General features: G+C 51.0%; 1 protein-coding gene across 2 annotated transcripts in view; it reads left to right on the top strand.

The window, feature by feature from the left end:
* Positions 1-2276: 2276 nt before the first annotated feature.
* The window catches only part of SLC25A22 (solute carrier family 25 member 22), a 51878-nt gene continuing 41121 nt past the window's right edge, over positions 2277-13033 (top strand). The window contains exon 1 of one of the 2 annotated variants that reach the window (XM_040067804.2): positions 2277-2361. The gene's annotated coding sequence lies outside the window, so the exon portion shown is untranslated. Of the gene's footprint in view, positions 2362-2750; positions 3035-13033 lie in introns of those variants that run through there. The other variant, XM_040067805.2, reaches the window with a different exon arrangement.

Below are 13033 nucleotides of genomic sequence, written 5' to 3'. Positions count from 1 at the left end.
TACCAAACAGTTTTAAATCTCTTTTGTGTCTGTCAGGAGAAAAAATTTATGTCTGAAAGCAGCAGAAACCTTGACAACCTGGCACTCGCTGAATGCGAACTTTCTTCCTCTGCTTCCTTTTTTTATCCCCTCTCTTAAATGCTGCCGGAAGAAATGGGTCCTTTGTGCCGTGCAGGTTACAAAGCGCAGTTGTTCTTATGCACCAGAACCAAAAAAAAAAAGTGTGACTGCAGTCCTCCTGAGACGCAGCACAAAGATGGACAGTGTTAACCTCTTCTTTGCCAGGGGATGGTGATGTCCTGCCAGCACATCTATGCTGTGATAAATGGTAACATCTGTACCTCAAGCCACACGGAGTTCAGTTCAGCTTTTGACTGAGAGGGTACAGCACAGTGAAACCCACTGATGCCTACACAAAACAGGGCAGAGTGGGGATATGCCACCACCAAGGAAAGGGGTGGCAAGCAGTTTTGCAGCTGAGGAGTGAGAGGACCACAACTCCCCCACACTGTTTCACTGTTTCCCAAACTGGGAATTCCCGCAGCAGTGCCCACCACAGCAGCCTGCCTGCGACCCAGGCCTTGCTGCCTGTTTTTCCAAGGATGTGGTGGAGATAAGACTGTGGGGTTGGATAGACTACTCTGGCATCTCCCTGCCCACTGCACTTGCATTTTTCTCTTGTGCTGGATGCTCATCCAAGATATGCCCATAAAATAGCCACCGCTCACTGGTCTCCTTCTTTGGTCTCCTTTACCACCCTTCTGGAGGGAGCTTCCCTTCTCCAGTGCTGTATCTTCTCATGCTTTGCTCAGCCCAGGCTGAAAAGTGCATGAGAAAAGCTGATCCCTTTTTCATATATCCAATTCATTAGCATTGGCTTCTGATGCTTCACTGGCCTCTGGTTTATATCTTCTTCTCACCTTGGGTTCCAGGTCCCTGACTGTGATAACAAGTTCCTATTATTTCCAGGTATGTGAACAACTGTGATGTTTCTGGGCTGTTCATCACGACTCCATATAATTGTCACTTCTCCTGTGTACACAATGTCCTCATTAGCCCTACATGCTCCTGGGAGTATCCTGGTAGGCACTCTTTTCTAGTCACCTCTGATTCATTGCACTGAGGATAACTGCACTGATGCTCTGCCAGCTTCCATGGGCCCTTGGTACAGAGCTGGTAATCCCACACTCACCTAGGGCCTGCTGTATGTGAGCAATGAGGGAGGCTCTTAGACATGCATTCCCTTGGAGATCTTCCCCTCTTTCCCTGGTGGTATCACACCTGTGGATGTTACAGAATCACAGGATGGTTTGGGTTGGAAGAGACTTAAAGATCATCTCATTCTAACCTCCTCTAGTGGACATCTCCCACCTTCAGAGCCCCATCTTGGCCTTGAATACTGCTGGGGTTGAGGCATCCACAGCTTCTCTGGGCAACCTGTTCCAGTGCCTCACCACCCTCACCCCAAAGAACCTGGTCATCGCAAGAGGCACAGGGATCTGTTTGGCTGCTGCTGTCCTCCTCACCTTCATGCTCAGTTTCCAAGGCCTGATGAAAAGGTCTCTGGGGATGTTTTGTCTCAGCAAGGACTTAGGTCCCAAAATGCTCCTGAGAACTCCAGGTCCACAGTGGAGCCTGCTAACCCCAAAAATCAATGCCTGCCAGTGGTATGGTGGTTTTTCTGAGGGGTAGCAGGCAGCACAGCATGGTGACCCAATGGGCACAGCGGGCCTGGCTGGCATCCTGAAGGAATGACAGAATCACAGAATAAGCTGAGTTGGGAAGGACCTGCAAGGATCATCGAATCCAACTCCTGGCCCTGCACAGGACATCCCCTGGTGTCACACTATGTGCCCGAGAGCATTGTCCAAACAATGCTTCTTGAACTCTGCCAGGCTTGGTGCCGTGACCATTTCCCTGGGGAGCCTGTTCCAGTGCCCAGCCACCCCCTAGGTGAAGAGCCTTTTTCTGATGCCCAGCCTAAGCCTGCCCTGACACAACTTCAGGCCGTTCCCCCGGGTACAGATGACAGACTTATTATTTCTCCCCGCTGTCGCTCGCCCGGCGTCCTGCCGTGTGGCAAGACGGCTGCGGGCGGGGGCCGGGGGTGCTCGTCGGGGCAGCGCGGGCACCCCGCGCCATGCCGGGGGAGGCGGCGGCGATCCCCGGGCTCCCCGGCCCGCGTTGCCATGGGGACGCGGCGGCCGCCCCGGCGGGGAGGGCCGGGCGGCGGCGGCGGTTCCTGCGCCGAAGGCGGCCGGAGGGGGCAGAGCTGAGCCGGGCCGGGCCGCGCCGCGCCAGGAGCTCCGCACCCCGCGCCGCACCGTCCCCGGCCCCGGCGGGAGCCGCCGCCGCCGCCCGGTAAGTGGGGCACGGCCCTTCCCAAGCCCTCCGGAGGCGCCGCCGGGGCCGCCGCCGCCCCTCCTGCCGCCGGGATGCCGCTCTTTTACCCCGGCCTGGCTCCCGCTGCGCCGGCCCCGCCGCCGCTTACCCCGGCCCCTCATCTCGGGGGTGTGCCGGCCGCCCTTCCTGCGCCCCCGGGCCCTGGAGGGCCGTCTCCTCGCCCCGGGGGGCTGCGGGCTCCCCAGGTACCCTCCTTCCCTCCTCTTCCCGGAGCTGCGGGCTCCGCTTGCCCGCCGCCACTTCCCCTCCTCACCCTGAGGGTTTTAAGCCTTCCCAGCGCCTCCCCTCCTCGCCGGGCTGGGTCTCTCTGCCTGCGTGGGGGGCCCGGGGCAGATGCCCCCCGCTTGCCGTGGTGCGGGGCTTGTCCTCGCCCGGCGCGGGGCTGCGCCTTCCTCTCCCCTGCCCGCGCCGGGGGAATTGCGGGTGACACGTGTGCGGCTCCAGCGAGCCCTTTAGTGCTCCGGAGCTGCCGCTTTTTATACTGAAAGCGATTTCCGAGTTTACTCGGGCTTCTGATTTCTGGGGCGGTTCGTAGGATTCCCTGACCGCCCCGGTCGCAGCGCAGGTCCTGCATCTAAGCCTCTCTGAGCTCCTTCCAGACTCTCCTAAGCCAGATCCCTGCCTCTTTGAGGTAGGTCAAGGTTATTGTGCTCTTCTTGCAGTGGACGGGGAAAGTGGAAATGTGGACAGACTGTGGGATTTCCTCAAGGTCACCCTGGGAATTGGACCCTGAGCATCCTCTCTCTTGCTGCACCCTCTGCAGCTGCTGGGTGAGGGTGAAGTTGTAGAAATCGGATTTTCCAGTGTCCCAGCCTTTTTCCTGCAAGGCTTCTCAGCTTTTAGTTTATACACCTTGCCAGGTGTCAGGGCAGGATCCCAGCTATATTTATTTGGCGTGATGTATTTTAGCTGTTAGATGTTTACAGTTAATTAGTGAGTGTTTTTATATTAGAATGCTAATCTCTGAGAGTCTCGCTGCTGTAAGGATCTGACTTCGTGGTGCTGCTGTTGTTTGGATGACATCTGCAGTGATTTTGATCACTGCAAGTAACTGTGGCTTTGCTTCTCAAGAACTCGCTTTTTGGCAGTGCCAAGCAAAAGGAGGCTGAACTAGAGTGGTGCTGATAACGATGTGTCGTGCAGGACTGGGGTGGTGGTTGTCTTCTTATCCTCTGCTTCTGTTTTGCTTTGCAGGCTGTTATAAACAAAGGAGTAGGCAAGGTTTAATAGGAGGAGTTCCTCTAACCTCTTCCTCTGAAAATAAACACCAGGATTTAATGAGGCTTTACCCCTCTGAATGTCTTGCCCGTAGGATTTTTAACTGCATGCTGCTGCTTGTAGTTGTTCATACAGGTGCAGTTTTTCTCCTGGTGCTGTGCCCTTGGGCTCGTCTGTTCACCGAGTGCCCGCTGTAGTAAGGAGTGTTATATTTTGAGGGTGGTGGCGATCTGTGGCACAGATGGATGGCTGAGATGGAAAAGGGATCGAATCTGTGTTGTAAACAGAAGCCCTGCTCGGCTCGAGTCTGCGGTCCTGTTTGATGCCCAGCAATCTTGTTAATGTCTTACTGGGATGCCAGAGCCGTTGAGCATCTTCCTGCTGCCGTTTTAGGAAGGGGTAGTGGGCTGTATTAAGTTACTAAAAGGTAGAACTCACTGACAGCCTGTCAAGGCCATTTGCTCCCCTTTTCCTGACAAGATTTAGTGGGCCAGATGGGGGAAATACCTACCTGGCTGGCCAAGGTGACAGCAGCATGTCCATTTGGAAGCAGCCCCCTGCTCGCTTGCGCGTCGTGTTTTGTCTTGTTGGTCTCTGGCCGGGCAAAGGTGTGATGGAGAGAAGGGACAGAGGCACAGTGGCTGGTGCTTGGTGTGCCTTGAAACCCAGGAGCCATAAGATTTGGAGCTGTGCTCTGATAAGGGAAATTTGAGGAAAGTCTTGCTTAGAAGCTCTAAGCGTTTCATGTGCCTATTCAGCTGTACTTGCATAACTGTTGTCATCCAGAGAATTGTGAAATAGTAGGAGGGAGAAATTTCCAAGAGTAGGGTGGCAGCGGCTGTGTTTTCAGGTGAGTAAATGTTATGCTGTGTTTAGCTAGAATAAAATCTGTGTGTAGAGCCACCATCCCTGACCAGGGGCCCAGTTCTGCAGATTCCTGTGATAACAGCGTTTCCTTGAAGGTTAAAGCCCAATCTAGGGAACATCATTTTTGCAGGGTGTGTGATGACCACGTGATGCTGTGAAAATAGTTAACTATCTTTGGCACTTCTTGAGGAATACACCCAGTGTTGATAGCTGGGTGTGCAGCTACAGCGTGAACTGCAGGTTGTGCCCTGCACAGGGGAAATGTCAGGAGCCCCAGGAAAGGGGCTGTGACCTGTTGCTGACCCTTTGGACAGCAAAGGGCACAGGGATACGGCAGGAGCTGATGACTCAGCAAGAAGACCCCAGACTGTCTGGATGCACAAACTGGAAGAGTATAAAACCCCAGGAATGCTTTTGTTAGGGGTCCCTCCCCAGAGGCACCAGGTCAAGCTGGTTTTGTGTCACCGCACCACGATTAAATTACTTAGAGGATCCAGACATCTGAGACTGCTGTGGGAAACCCAGGGCTGAGCCAGTAAGGAAACCCTGTCTGACTGTGAGTGTGGGGTGTGCAGGGAGCCAAAAGAGGCACCCTTGGGGTCACTGAGGCCATCTGCTGTGAAGGGACTTTGGTCCCAGCAGTGAAAGTCTTGGAATGGGGAGAGTGAGAGAGAATGGCTCCTGGGTGGTCAAACAAGGAAGTTTCCTTAGCACACTCTGGGTTTTATCTGAATAATCTGCAGCCAGGGGGCTGTAAGATGGGTGACTGATGAGTTGTGCTTTCCTCCTCAGCAAGGAGTACCTGGGTGTGGGGTAAGGATGCACAATCTCCATCTCCGCTCCTCCAAAGGGTCAGCCCTTGGGTTTGCTGCGGGGCTGGCAGTTACTTGTTTCACAGATGTTGGTAAGCCTCTGGACTCTCACCCCACTGCAAAAATAAAATGCCCCTGGAGAGTAATTTCCAGATTCAGAGTAGCTACTGGAAGGTGGGATGTCCTTGTGAGGTCCAAGGGATGAAAGGCTTGTGCGGTGGGAAGCAAAGTTTAGCAGCATTGACCATAACTGCAGAGGGACTCGTCCCCTGGTGCTGGCTAGCAGCAGGTCTGCCTTGGTCCACACGATGCTTGCTTTTGTCACTTGATCCCTGGTCTCACTTGCAGGCAGGGAGCTGCAAATCTTTTGTACTGCCAACTTTCCAGCGCCAGCGAGAGGTCTACACAGGGTGTATCTCTTAATGGGCTGGGTTTATCTGCCTAAAATCATATTGTGCTGTCAGAATGACATAAAAGAGCTTTGAACTAGACCCCAAGGGGAAAGGAAAAGGGTTGGAAAAATGCAAAATATTTTTGTTCCGTTGTTAGGAGAGTCTGGGCTGAGGAGATGATGTGGAACCAAACCAGGTTTGGAATGGGTGGGACAAATGATCCTGAGTGCTGCAGTTCATGTGTGTTAAGATAGGATACTAATGCCCTGTGAAGGGATTTTCTGCAGTTTCCCCTTTTCTAGGCTGTTTCAGAACTGAGAGATATTTCTTCCTAAGCCTGCCTTCTTCTTGGCCCTGCTTTTTAACGGTGTTTTTTTCCCATGTTGTTTTGTTGTGGATTTGTTTGTTTGTTTGTTGTTTCCCCCCTCTGTTTCTTCTTTTTCCCTAGAATGAGATTTCTACACAGCTGGTGGCCCGTCAGTGGTATCCCAGAGCTGAGCACCTTCACGCTTTAGTGGAGGAAGTTCATACAGCTCTAGCAGACAGCGTAGCAAATTTAGTTTGCACCAGCTGAATTTGAACATCATGTGGGAGCCCTCGAGCAACAGGAAGAGCCTGGTCCCACAGCCTGTTTAGCCTATCACTTACAAGTTTGTTAATGTCCTGTTAAGTTTCCAGTTGGACATGTCTTTCTCCCAGCTGCCTCTTCTCTCCTGTTAAAATCTGCAATACTGTGTAGGACAAATGTCTGTACTGCTCCTTCTACAGCAACAGTGCAGGATGGGGAAGAATCTGCCTATTCACAGCATTTTGCCTTCTGCTACTGCAGGTACATAAGGACTGGTGATTATTTCTTTTATATCCATGATGCATTCTCCTAAATCCTTAACTGTGTTTTCAGGAAATGCAAAAGCTGCTTTAATGTCCATGTTTGCATATTCAGGCTCTCTTAGAGGTGACCAAATATCTGCACTACTACAGGTTGGGAGAGATGGAATTGTTAATTATTTATCATGGCAAATGAGCTAGAGATGCTTCCTGTTGTAGGCAGTGCATTGTTTTTATTTGTTTCTCTTGAAAATCTTGAATACCATGCCTGTGTTCCATGGTGCATTCCTCATAAATGGCTGCACAGTTGTCTGTCTACAGTGAGACAGCAGGGATGTGACTGCAAGTGCCTGTTCTCTGCCAGGGAGGTGTCTGAGGTGTAACAGGGCAGTGTGTTTCAGCTTCTCTGGCACCGTGATGTAATGAAGGCATCCTCCTTCAGCAAGGCTGAGTGCTCTGGCTGTACCCGCTTGGCTTGGGGACTGTCACTTGGCCATATCCAGCTAACAGTGGCAGCTTGCTAGAGCTAACACTGTGTTGCTCCAGCTAATCCTAACAGCAGATAAATATTTTTTTCCTATCCTCTTCTGTTTGCCTTCCAGCACAAAGATAGCAGGAAGGAGGATGTGGATTGAGCTGTCCAATGCCAAACTTGGATGTTGTTTTAACCTTGCAGTATTGATTGCCTGGTAGTTCAAGTCACTGTGAAGATAAAGTAACAGGAGGTACAAAAGCTTTAGAAAACAAGGCAAAATCCCAGACAAACGTAATGAAAAGACTGTGGGTGTTTTGGATTTCTGTCTGGCAGTTTCCTCTTACACATCTGCAAATATTAAAACTTTGAACATTTTCTGCCTTAGGTGGGCTGTCTGTGTGGAGATTACATGCTCAGGGAAGGGAGAAGCACCTGAGCAGCAATGCTTGATAGGAATATGATGGGTTACTGTTTATTTAATTTATGGGGTCTCTGTTGATCATAATTTAACTGTGTTGATCATCATACAGCCTTTGGTGAGCTGCTCACAGGAATGCAGTCTTATTTTGTTTTGTTAAAGCTCTTTGCAGCCTCTACTTGTTTTAGTAGTCCCATTGTGGGTGGGTGACTGCATCTTGTCAAACCTTCCTGTGCCCTGCTCCTTCCATTGGCACTGATGCTGTATGTATGGCATATCAGGAGAGCTGTCTGGATTGTTTTTTTCTTTCCTGTGTTTGAGGCAATTATCCCGAAGCCAGCAGGAGAGAGTCTGGTTTTGACTCAGCTAAGTTTCCCCAAATAGCATGAACTTGAGGAGCTGGAAATTACTAAGTCACACCAAAGACTGTGCCTGCCCCACCTGGAGTTTTGACTCTATATTTGGGGCTCATACTCTCAATTTGAAAGCTGTCCCAGCTATGAGGAGCTTTGTGGACAGGGTGGGGAGAGGGAAGGAAATATTCCCCTCATATATACGAAAGCGATGCTTCTGCACTGGGTAACTGGCTTGGAGGAGTTGTTTGGGAAGAGAGTTATGTGCTTTTCTATTTTAATTAGAGCACAAAGATAGGGGACTTTCAGCAGGTTATTTTAGTAGGAGACAGATGTTGTGCAAGTGAGCAATTGGTTTGGATCAAGCCAGAAAGAAGTCCAGTAGCCATGATCCTTCATTTCTGAATTCAACTGCAGCTTTCAGTGGAGCCTTTTTGTTTTGGCAAGGGGCTACACTGTGTGGTGTGAGAGCTCCAAGCTGGACCAGTGCTGGCTTTGGTGTGGATAAGTGCCTGGAAAGGAGATGTAGCATGTGGTGTGCTTAGTCTGGGCCACCCTCATTTCTGCTGCTCCATCTGTGTCCTTGTCACTGTGGTGTCTGACACCTTACTGCCCTTAATGGGTTTGCTGCCTGCACGCTTTGACGGAGAAAAAGGCAGTTCCCTGTTGCCTGATGGGTCTGATGAGCTGGAAACACCTTCTTCAAAGCCATGTGCAGACTGGGAGCATGTTTAGTGCCTTGTTCAGTGCTATTCTCTTTGCTCTGTGATAGCTAGGCATTTATGAAAAAGAAGAAATTTTGTTTTAGGGACAGGCTGTGTGAGGGGCTTACTGTGAATTTGGGTCCTGCTTTCTCCTTTGCTACAGATTTAGAGTGTAACCTAGGGTAAGCGATGTCTGTCTCTGATCTTGTCCCTTACAATCTGATGGGAACATCAGCACTCCAGGGGTTTGCCACTTACACACAACTGCCATGGCAGCTGTTGCAGGAAGTATGATCTGATCTAGTAAATGGTCTCTTCTTCTAGGTGTTTCATCTCCCTTTTTCGGTTTGTGTTGGCTTTCTTAAGGATAGCAGTACTAGCTTCCTTTACCATGCCCTGGGCAGGCTGAGCTCTTCTCTGTAAGGCAACGGGACCAGTTGTTGTTTATGAAGGCTATTTTGTAAGTATAGTAGTTTTTCAGAGGATGTAAAACTCATTGTGTTGGCCTGACCCCTTTCTCCTGAATTAGCCCCACATGCTTTATTAGCAGCTAAATGTGTGCATGAACTGAGCAGCTGCCTTTTTGATGCCCCCCTTTTTTTTTTTTTTGCAGGAACTTACAATGTAGATTCTCTGGTGCCTCACACTAGTTCTTCCAAACTAATGGAGAGCTTGAAAGAAATAGCTTGGATGCTGAAGTGATAAGCACTGCAGAAATGCCAGACACTATATAAACAACTAAACTCAGCCCCCGGCCCTTCCCAAAAGAGGGATGATTTGCAGAAATACTTCAACAGATGGTCTGAATTTGGCTCTGGGAAGGGGGGAAGAAATGCCAGGTCGCTGCCGAGCCGTGCGTGGGTGCGTGCCCGCGTGCGCCATGCAGCGTGTTCCCTGCCAGCACGCTCCAGGGAGGCTGAGCAGGCTGCTCCCACAGCCTCCTGTGCTCAGGAGGCATCTGCACACCTCTGACTCAGTCCCTGTGGCTCTGCCGGGGCCCCGTGCGGAGCAAGCTCCCATTTTCCCTGTGGTGAGGTTCAGCCATGCCCGCTCGTCAGGCTGGTCTGGTGGAGGTGAGCCGTGGGCAGTTTGCACACTCACAGAGTCAGCTTGTGAGAGAGGCTGCAGAGCTGCTCTGCAGCTTGTGAGGTCTTGCTGAGAATGTAGGAAGGCCGTAGGGTCATCTGACACTGGGTTGTCCCTTGTGTTGGTGCAGTGTCCTGAACCTGTGTTGGTGCAAACCGAGGTGGTGTGGAGCTGGAAACAAATGGGTCAGCTGTGGTGAAGGGCACGTGCTGTTTGGACACGCCTGCTACATGTGAGCTGGCAAACCTGCTGGCAGCTTGAAAGGGCATGGGAAAGGGTTTACATGTCACGGTTGGGAGCGCTGATGAGCTCTGGCAGAGCTGGCTGCTGTGGCCAGCCTCCCCTCTTCCTCTCCCTGACCAGATTACTGCTCTTGCAGGGGAGGGAGAACGTGTTTCCCGCAGAGTGCTGCATCACGTCTTGAAGTGGGCTCTGCTCTGGGGCAGGCAGGTTCCCATGTCAGTTCAGAGCTGACTCCAGTTGGATTATGGATTGGAGCCCAGAAGTCCTTGTCCAAGGACCTCTGGAGCAGAACAGTATGTCTAGTTCTTGCATTGCTAAACTGTTGCCAGTCTTCCAAGGCAACATGGCTGTTCCACTGCTCACTGGCATGACAATTCCTTGTGCCTACTGCTGCCTGCTGTTCCTGCCATGCACTCTTTGTGAGACAGAATTGGTAATTAGAGCAGAATTGTGAGGTGCTCTTCAGGAATGTTTTTCTTTTGGAAACTTTTTGAAAATAGATCTAATTCTTGATTAGATTTGCAGCAATGCAAGATGAATTGCTTCCCTGAGGATGTGTCAGGTAAATTCTTGTGGATCTCTCTGCCTGGTAGCAGGATTGGACTGTGCATATGAAGTAGCCAGGTGAGACATCTGATGTTTAGAGAATGACTGTCCAAGTCACATAAACATTGATATACTTCACATTTCCTCTTTTTCCCTTCTTGTGTTACTCATCTCCCTGCACTCTGTTTTGGTGAGCAGGACTGGATGCGTTTTCATTTGCCTGCAGTCTCCAAAACACATTGTCTTCCTGCTGGGAATGCCTTGCCTGCCTTGCCAGCCTGCTGATTCACAGCACTCTGGTGAACAGGGTGAATGGATTATGCCACAGACTCCTGAGCCATCAGGCGGTGTTTGCAGTCCCCTTGACAATTCCTCTGCTTGTCACAGAGTGTGCCTAAGTTTCCCTGGAGGAGCTGCTAACCTCTTCAGAAGCACATGACCCATGTGGGGCTGCTGATGTGTCTTTAGCAAGGAACCATTTTGCTGTGATCTGAACAGTTTTGGCGTAAGCAAAACAGCTGAGGTGGGAGGCGAGAAGGGCTCTTGGCAATGCAGGAGCAGAGCAATTGTGTTCATGTACCCCCACAGCAAAGGGACTGGCAGCAGGAGTGTCCTGTGGCTGAGAGGCAAGGAATATTGACTAACGTGACATTTAAGTGGCATTTCTTCTAGTGCGCTGGGAGCATTTGTGAAATTCTGCCTTTGGCGCTGAGAAGTAATGAGATAAGCTTTGTTGTTCACAGAGGTCTCTACCTGCTGTTGCAAAATGCTTGAAAGGCTGGGAAATGTCTTTTTGTTTTCCTGTCAATCCTCCATGTCTGGTCTCTTGTACAAAAGGCACCTGAAATACAGCCTTGACTCTAGTAGGCAGCTGAGGTTGCAGCATGTACACCAGTGTGGGCATGCTTACACGGTGGCTTCTGCTTGATGCTTCTCTGTCACCTTGCTTTAGGTGGAGCCTAGCTCCTGACTCCAAAGGGTGATGTGGGAAGGATCCAACCTTTCAGGCCCTGAGGTCTTGTTTCATTAACCTGCAACGTTAGCGTTGGTTCCCGTGCGGGTGGCTGATGCTGTCCGTGCGCTGTGGCTTTGCTACAGGGACAGGATGCGGGGTTTGTGGGATGCTTTGCAGTTCCAGCCAGGCTCAGCAGTGCCTCTTTGGGACTCTTGAGTGACAGCTATCAGTTGACATACAGACCCACAGGGTTACTAGGCCTTTTAAATAATTTTGTTAAGGGCCCAGAAGCTCTTATCTACCAGGCTTCCCTGGAGGGATTCTTGTTCTATTTTATTGTTGTATATTGGTTTACTTTATTGGTGCACTCAGCAGGCTGCTGCAGGCCGCTGCCAAGAGGAACAGCCCAGCTTCCACTCTTGTCTCTCTGTGCTTATGTCAACACAAGCATTTGTGTGTTCACGGCTACACGTGACCTGGGAATAGGCCTGGTCCAAAATGAGTTCTTAGAGTTGCTGGGGAAAGGAAGATCAGTAGTCTGAAGTTATGCTGGACAAATGGTTGAGTAATCACAGTCTCTGCTGGGAAAGTAAATCATGTGGCATTTTCCAGTGGCTAAAAATCCCTGGTACTGTTCTCTTCATGAAAATCTTTGCACCTTCTCCGCCAACACACTGTCAAGACTGCATTGAGCCTGCACCAGTGCCTCTCTGTGCAGAAAAAATTATGTTGTGCTACCCTTGTACAGCACTGGCTCTCACCTGGTGCCTGGTTTTAGATTCTCTCTTTGATGCCGAGAGATAGCATCATGCCTTTATAACACTTAAAATTCACATAGCAAAGCAGCAAGAGAAAGGTGGTGGCTTTTCCCACCTGGTAGATATGGCCCTGTGTACTGCCAGATGCATGCAGTATAGGAAGAAGTGGGAAGAGAGGGGAAAAAAACCCCTAACACCTTTGCTTTGCTCCAGTACAGTCCCCTAGTGCTTAGAGGAAAAGCACTTCCTTCAGAAAGTACTTGGTGAGCATGTGTCTTTGGAGGTGTGAAGAAATATGACCAACTTCCCCTCCTCTTCCTTTCCTTCCCTTGCATGCCCGGAAGTGGTGACAGTTCTTAGCAGACACCTCGGTGTAAGCACAGCTGATGCTGAGCCTTGCTCTCCAGGGGTGACAGAGGTTAGGGATCTGCTTACCCTTGGGCTGGAGAGATGGGACGCTCTTCTCTGAGCATATCTGAACCTTGCTGGGATTGTGTGTCTCTTTCCCGCTGTCCTCTTGCTTCTCCCTGCTGCAGCCTGTTCTGTTCCTGAAGGCTCTGTTGCCGTTTTGACATGGGAGGTGCAACTGTCCCTTCTGCCTGCCTCCATTGCCAGGTAGGTTTAGGGAGTGTGTTGGGGTGGCCTAACTTGGTTAAGGGCCCGCTGCCAGCTGCGTGCTGCCCGTCTGGCTGAGCTGTCCTGGCTGACTTTGGGGATGGGGAGGAGATGGGACTGTATGAGGAGCTGGATGGCTGGATGATGGCCCTTGGTGCTGCCCCAGGGCTTGAGGCTGCTGTGGTACTGTGGGAAGGGGGCTGCCAGCAGGGTCCCAGGCTCACAGTCCCAAAGCAGCAGGGTGTCATCCCAAGGCTTGCCCTGTGCTCTGGGCCACAGAGATAGGAAGAGACAAGCTGGCTGGCACTTCGAAGAAAGGATGCTGTGTCTATCAGTGCACCAAGGGCTGGGTGAATGAGC

This window comes from Hirundo rustica, chromosome 6 (genome assembly GCF_015227805.2).
Source record: "Hirundo rustica isolate bHirRus1 chromosome 6, bHirRus1.pri.v3, whole genome shotgun sequence".
NCBI classification, from domain to species: Eukaryota; Metazoa; Chordata; class Aves; order Passeriformes; family Hirundinidae; genus Hirundo; species Hirundo rustica.
This window is presented reverse-complemented; position numbering and strand designations above follow the sequence as displayed.